The sequence below is a fragment of the Chenopodium album genome, chromosome 9, assembly GCF_948465745.1.
Source record: "Chenopodium album chromosome 9, dcCheAlbu1.1, whole genome shotgun sequence".
In the NCBI taxonomy this organism is placed as follows: domain Eukaryota; kingdom Viridiplantae; phylum Streptophyta; class Magnoliopsida; order Caryophyllales; family Amaranthaceae; genus Chenopodium; species Chenopodium album.
Window position 1 is genome coordinate 64,537,070 of NC_137842.1, and position 7,869 is coordinate 64,544,938.

Genomic DNA, 7,869 nt, shown 5'->3' on the forward strand with positions numbered 1-7,869 from the left:
TTAAGGCATAAAAACTACCAAGTTAATCAAACCACTTAGAAAATGGACTAGGCGAACACCGAATAAAGGGGCATACCCCTAGAAGCGTACGAAAAGGCATAATACTGAGACGTACGGAAAACTTGCAAAAAGCATAAAATTTGCAAAAAATTGCCAAGTATGAAACAGAAGTAAGAGCCGCCATAAGGCGGACAAAGCTTTCATTAATAAGACCGCACAAAGGCGGCCGAAATGCTTACATAACCGCTTGTACAGGCGGCCTCAAAAAAAAAAAAAAAAAAAAAAAAGTACAAAATAAACTAAGTACACAGTAAGCTGAAAAAGAAAAGGAAAGCTGAGCAGACGGCTGCTGGAGGACCTGAGCTCTACTTAGCCGTGTTATCTGTGGCAGGCTCCTCCGCTATCTTGGCGTCCTTGGCCGGGGCAGCCTTCTTGTCCGCCTCCTCCTCCTCCTCATCCCCGTCCTCTCCGGACTCGGGGGAAGTAACTACTAGTTCTGGAGGAGGCATGCCGGCCTTCCTTGCCTCTTCTTTAAGGCAGACGTACTGAAGCCGCTTTTTGAAGCGTTCCTCGTAGTAGGCGGCTTCACCTTCGTCCACCATCAAGTTGAAGGCATCATAGAAGTATGCCTTAAGCCTGTCTTCTGCATTTTGCTCGATGCGGATGACTTCTTCAACGCTGATCGGCCGAGGAGTTTTAAGTTGCTCCTCATAGTCCGCAAGGGACTTCTTTAGGGTTTCCACCTCGGCCTTCAACGCGTCCGCTTCATCTAGCGCAGACTTAAGGTTGGCTTGTGCCATCTTCAGTTCGCTCTTCAGGGCCTCGGACGCCTCGAAGCCCAACCGCCATTTTTCCTTTTCCAGGACGGCCTCGTCCCTCTCAACCCTCATGGCCTCCCTGGCCAAGGACTCCCGTTCGAGTGCCTGGCCCAGTTTGACCAGGTCCTCTGTTTGCCGCGCCGCTTTGTCGGACAGCGCGGTTATTTGGGTCTCAAAGTGTACCCTTTGGACGGCGGCCGTCCCAGTTACAGCGTCCTCAGCTTTCCTGATTTCAATCCAAGCGTTCTTCAACCGTTCATTCTCCTTGTCCTTCCAATCTAGGAAGGCGTTCAAACGGAGGAAGAGCTGCGGACAGAAGGAAGAAACTCAGTCAAAAATATAAAAAGTTGGCTAAGTGTTGGAGAGCAAAAACATAAGGAGATAGAAGTCTACCTCGGCACTGCAGTTCAGCATGGGGCCGAGGAAGCCTTCGTTGATCCCCCGCAGCTTATCACGCTGCGCTTGTGGGACCGCGCGAACCATGGCCTCGCGCATGGCCTTCCTGTCCGCGCCAGTCAGTGACTGGCCGGGTACCCTCAACTGCATCTCCTCTGATATATCTGCGGACGACCGTGTAAGAGAAGTTAGCTGAATTTTACAACAGACTTATAAAAAGTGAGGAAAAAGATGGCTAACCAGTGGAGAAGGTTGGAGGAGAACGGTTGGTGGGAGGAGGCGGTAAAGGAGCTTCCTCCTCTTCCGGACGGCTCCCTTCAGCGTCGCTGGACGGTGGGTTGACCAGCACCGTCCCGATCCAGCGACCGGTCATTTGTTCTGGGGTTAACCTATCCCCACCGTCCGAAGGGACGGACTCCTCACGGACCTGACCAGCAACAGGTTCCGTGGGCTTGGAGGCCCCGCTTTGTGTCAGCCGGGGTTGTTCTCCTTTAGACTGCGTTGTAGCAGTCTGCGACTTTGCCATGGCCGCTGCTTGAGAAGACGTCTTGGAAGCAACCGTCTTTCTCCTCTTGGATGCGTTCGCATCAGGAGTGGACGTGGCCGGCTGCTTCCGCCTGGCCTTCGGGGTGGAAGAGGAGGTCTGCAAAAACACCAAGTCAGAACAATTTGATGACGTCCGTGCGATTTGGGAAAGGAGCTCCCTGTCAGCATGCATGAACGGACATAGAGCGTCCGTGCAAACTCAGGAAGTAGGCTCCTTCCAATATAGCAGAGCGGACGCATTAAGAAATGAGAAATTCAAAAAATAAGCTAAGTGTTTACCTCTTTGAGTTGCTCGTACATCTTGAAGCGAGCCTTGTATCTGGCCAAGTCCACCTCGGACATCTCAACCTCCGCTTTTTGGGCCGAGTCAAGCATAGCGTACGCCTCCGCTGCAAAAACAGAAGGCAAAAGTGTTAGAATATTTTTCTGAAGAATTCTATGTGCGTACAGAAAAGTTTATATATCTAGGTGCCCACCTTGGGGCATGTTCTGGTACAGGCCGTACGCAGACATGAAGATAGGGTCCCTAAGCCAATTGGCAAGTGGAACCCAATGGCTAGGGACCCGTTCAGTTTTGTTGCCCCGCCTGACTCGATTAACTTTGAAGTACTCGAGCTGGTGTTCGTGGCTTGGGTGGATGGGCGGCTTGTCAGGCTTGAGGTCTCCGCGTCCGAGTTGAATAGGCTCTGGACGGCACCTGTTCATGCGGAGGTTGAACTCCGCGTCCTGAGTTTTGATACGGTAGAAACGGTGCTTCCAGTCCCTCCACTTACTGACACGGTCGACCACGACCATGTAATCCCTGGTTGCACTCAAGATAAGCCAACCATCCACCTCCTTTTCCAGCCGAGTGAGTGAGTGCATCTCACAAAAGACCGCAAAGTCTGGTGTAAATTTCTTAGCGATGCACGTCACTAAGTACCCAAAGATGTTCAACCAACTGTTTGGCGTCAGTTGGAAGAGGCCGATGTCATACTCGTCCAGGACAGTCCGGACGAATGGGTGAAGAGGGAAGCGGAGCCCTACATCAAAGGCGGCCCGGTAAACGCAAAACGCTCGTTTGCGCGGCTTCTCCTCATCCCAGATAGCCACAGCAATGGCCTTCCTGGGGACTTGAATCTCGAATCCCTCCCCCAAATGGAGGGACTCCTTATACTTCTCAAAATCTTTCTTTAAAAACTTTAGGGCTGTCTCCCCAATTGTACAGGCGTACGGGTCCCTAAAGTTATCAATGTTGGCGACGGTCTCTTCGGCCGCCTCCTCGCCCTCGGCTGTCTCACCCACGGCCTCTTTTTCAACTTCCTCCTCTTCCACTTGGTGAGAAGGGGCACTCCCAAACTCTGAAGACAGCACTCTGTCCAAATCTGCTGCCTCGGCCGAGCTTCGGCCCCTTGAGCTTGGGACGCCCATCGAAGAAGGAACGTCCTCCTCGACCATTGGACGCTTGCCTTTATCCTTGGCAGCGTCCGCCCCATTTCCCGAAGGAGGGGCGTTGCGAATAGGCAGAGCGGACGGTTCACGGATTGAGATTCCTGTTAAGGGTCTGTCCGCCCCACCCAGTTGAGGCCGAGGTTGAGAAGAAGGGACGGACGAACCAGAAGCGTCCGCCCCCGGGTTGGAAGGGTTGTCCACACAGGCTACCAGTTCAGCCCCATCCATGACTGAATTGGCAAATTGAGGGAACCTAAGTTCCGGAGCGGGTGCGGACGAGGCGCCTTCAGCTCTAAGGCGTTCCTCGAAGGAAGAAGTGACCTCCACGGCCAAGTGATGAGAGCCAGTGGAGGCGGTCGTTGTTTGGGTGGTGGAGTCAGTCTCCACCATTGTACTTGGATCACTAGGGTCATAAGGGACCCTAGGATGAACCAGACTTCCGTCTGGGTTCCTGGCCGCGTTAAGCTCACGCGTACGCATGGTTCTCGCCATTGCCTGTTGGGACAGAGAAGAATAAGTGGGGGTGAGTATGTACGCATCAGACATAGACTCACTCCAGGGAGGAGACAACTCTTCTCCGTCCACTCTAGATTCCTCAGTCCCAGGCGAACGGCCGGCCTCATGAGAAGAGTCGGACGAAGCCGAGTATGGATCCAGAATTGAAGTAAAAGAAAAAGAAAACGAGTAAAAGAGAAGATGTAGACGGCCTACCTCTGTACGTTCTGAAAGTTCTGAAGGTGGTGGTGAAGTTCTTGAAGATTGACCGGAAAACTCAAACTCACGGCGGCGCTCTTGAAGATTAAGGGAAAAATAACTTTCTCTCACTAGAACGCTCTGACTTCTCTCTAGAATTCACAATTGGGTAAAGTGTGAAAATGAGAATTCACCTCCCATATTTATAGAGTGAATTCAGGAGGGCAAAATGGTAAAACCATCTTTCCCGCCTAAACACTCAAACGGTAATTTCTTGAGAAATCACTCGAAGAAAGGGCCAGGACGACGTTAGGGTTCTGTTAACTTGTGAAAGAGACCAGATGAACAATTAACACCTTCAGCACTTAGTCTCCAAAAATTGAGAAAATCTAAGAGGAAAAGCGTCCGCCCAGTTCTCAGACGTACAAAGCATGATTAGAAAGCCAGGAAGTACATCTGAAATCATGGAAGCCCAGATTACCCCAAAGAAGATATATGGCCGTTCTGGTCAGTTAGGAGATCAACTCCTCCCAGAGTACCAGGACGTCCAGTCCCATTAAAGTGGCCGTTCTGGGTGGTCAGGAGATAAGCTCCTCCCAGAGTACCAGAACGTCCAGTCCCATTAAAGTGGCCGTTCTGGTCAGTTAGGAGATCAACTCCTCCCAGAGTACCAGGACGTCCAGTCCCATTAAAGTGGCCGTTCTGGTCAGTTAGGAGATCAACTCCTCCCAGAGTACCAGGACGTCCAGTCCCATTAAAGTGGCCGTTCTGGTCAGTTAGGAGATCAACTCCTCCCAGAGTACCAGGACGTCCAGTCCCATTAAAGTGGCCGTTCTGGTCAGTTAGGAGATCAACTCCTCCCAGAGTACCAGGACGTCCAGTCCCATTAAAGTGGCCGTTCTGGTCAGTTAGGAGATCAACTCCTCCCAGAGTACCAGGACGTCCAGTCCCATTAAAGTGGCCGTTCTGGTCAGTTAGGAGATCAACTCCTCCCAGAGTACCAGGACGTCCGGTCCCACTAAAGTGGCCGTTCTGGTCAGTTAGGAGATCAACTCCTTCCAGAGTACCAGGACGTCCAGAGTGCAAGATCAGAGGAGGCGGCCAGTAAGTGTACGAGCCACCCCCTCTGAGGGGCAAATGTTTAGGGTAAAAATACCCCAGGTACGTGGCCCAATCTCATAGTGACACGTGGCCCAATAAACAGGTGACACGTGGCCCTATGAGAATGTGACACGTGTCCACTGGTCATAGTGACACATGTCAGCCATCTCTAAATGCCCCAATGCTAAAATCAGAAAGAGAAAAGGGCCCTGATGACCTCAGGCCCAAATCCCGAGAAAACCTTGAAAGCCGTAAAACGGCGCCCCTTACGACACGTGGCGACTTCTGATTGCGCAGCCAATCATGTCACGAAATTCTAGGGTATAAACCCTAGAGGGGTACATGTTCTCACCCCTATAAATACCCCAATCATTTATGATGGGAGGGGGATTTGGTGACATAACATAAATACAGAGCATCAAAAAGCTCCAACTTCTCTCTACTTTCTCTCTCTAGCCTTTTCCGTTTCCGTTCACTAACTTGAGCGTCGGAGGCGAATATTCCGTACACCGGAATATTCGTTATTTTGCAGGTGTCCGAGTCTCATTGCCAGCAGAGCGTGACCAGTATCCGAGGGAATCACAAAAAACCCCGAAACAGGAATCGTCGAAACTCCCCGTCTTAGTAGTTTTGAGGTTGCTACTAAGAGACTCAAAAGTAGCAGCTGGAATTTTTCCATTTCGGATGCTTTACGTTCTCCAGCGGTGAAGGATGATAATGTTCCTAAGGCGAACGAAAGTCGTGGGTGTAACAAGAGGACTACTAGATCAATGGATTCAAGATCTAAATTGAATCTTCAATACCATGTTATTGCAGAGCGACGCAGAAGAGACATACTTAGTCAAAGATTAATTGCTCTCTCTGCCCTCATTCCTTGTCTTAAAAAGGTAACAAATTTGACCTCATCGATCTAAATTAGAATGACTAGAATCACCCTACTTTATCGTTTCTTTTAGGCATATTTGCTACTTGAAACTCATAACTTTGATCATTAATAAATCTTTTGCTATTCATTTACGAAAATTGTTATTTTGAAAATAGACACCGAGAAATATCCAACTATAGTATTGACATATCATATATATCAATATATATTAATGAATGCTAGCTAGTTTTAGATTGTTTTTAATTTGTTAATTAATTTATAGATAAACAAAGTATCGGTGCTTGAAGAAGCAGTAAAATATGTGGAACACCTCCAAGAACGCGTTAAAAAGCTAGAAGAGAAAGTGAAACAGCAAAATGTTGAATCAAAGGTGTTAGTGAAGACGATACATTTGGTCATGGATGAAAACTACGGCGATACCAATTCTTTGTCTTCAACAAACAAAGAAGTCGAAGATTTTTTGCACTCCAAGAATGATGCATTTCCAGAAATGAAAGCTAGATTTAGCAACAAAGACGTGTTACTTACAATTTTATGTGAGAATAAACTTGAATTGCTAGGGTGTATATTGAGCGAAATGGAGATGTTGCATTTGACTATCTATGCTAGTAACTTTCTTTCATTTGAGAATTACATGGTCATTACTATATCCGCGCAGGTAACTATTTCGAATCTAAATCTTTTGTCTCGCTTTTAATTAGGGTTATTGTTGAAGAATAAACCTCTCAAATGTCATCATATGTAAGTGTCACCACATGTAAGTGTCTCACATTAGTTGAAGAAGAGAGTTAAACACTTTATAAGGCTAAGGGCTACTCCTCCTATTGCCACATGGTTTTGGGATGGAACATCCTTTGATTTTGTGAAGTGAACTCTCTCTCTTGGTGTACGGGTGCAGCCTAAACCTGCGTTTAACAGTTATCAATAAGATTTCGGATTTTTTCCTCCAAATTATAAAACTTTAATTTAATCATACGTAATTTTTATTTTTATTTTACAAATTTAAATTAGTTATGGGTAAACTTACCTGTATAATACAAGTGTAAAAAAATTTAGACGTATAGTCTTTTAGACCCATCTTAATAACATTATTCGGTAACATTTTTGTTTTAAGTAGGGCAGCTATATAATTCGCACGACAAAGCTAGCTATGCCCATGTCTCGAGAGCTCTTTTGGTTTGGCTTTATGTCACAATTAATGAGGGAAATATGTAAATAAAATTTTTAAGGACATGTAAGCACACTGTTTTTAAGATTTTTTTTTTAAAAAAAAGGACCGTCAACATTAATAAAGGCAAATAAATAAACATTTTACAGAATATAATTGTCCAAACACTATTTATAAGAGTTATCTTAAATTTTTTAAAAGGTATAATATATCATACGTTAAAATAGGCTTTGAAGTTTGTGCAATAAGTAAATATGGAGTAAGACAAATATAACCGAACGAAGTTTTATTCCTCACTAGCTCGTAAGGCATCATTCACTCATTAATAGAGTCGGCTACAATTATTTTAGGATTTGAAACCATAGATTGATACTTGCAATACCTATAATTTATTGGAAACATTGGAATCTCAACATGATCCTATAAAATACTCGTGACATAATGACAATGTATACAGAATACAGATATAAAATACAAGTATGAACAACATTACAGAATAACAGATTGTTGTTAATATTGCACATGCTAATAAATACATTTGGTTGCTCAGTAATTTATATATACTTCGTATATAGTTCAGTGTTGTAGTTAGGGGGAAGAGATATTTATAATGCAGTACATAATTATATGGGGTTATTATTTTTTTTGCAGATGAATGAAAATTTCAGTATGACAGCAAAGGAGCTTGTGACCAAACTAAGGAGGGGTTTTTAGCTGTTATTAAACCACAATCACTAACCAGCTCAATACTCTCTGTCCCATAAAAATAGTGCTCGTCTTTCTTTTTAGGTGTCTTAGAAGTTATAACGTTGCGCTTGTGTTTTAATATT

General features: G+C 45.8%; 1 pseudogene across 1 annotated transcript; it reads left to right on the plus strand.

Moving 5' to 3' along the window:
* Positions 1 to 5,584: 5,584 nt before the first annotated feature.
* Positions 5,585 to 6,568, plus strand: LOC145557951 (transcription factor bHLH25 pseudogene; annotated as a pseudogene). The gene is made up of 2 exons (XR_014092342.1): positions 5,585 to 5,872; positions 6,134 to 6,568. The product of XR_014092342.1 is annotated as a transcription factor bHLH25 pseudogene (transcript).
* The last annotated feature ends 1,301 nt before the right edge of the window (positions 6,569 to 7,869 follow it).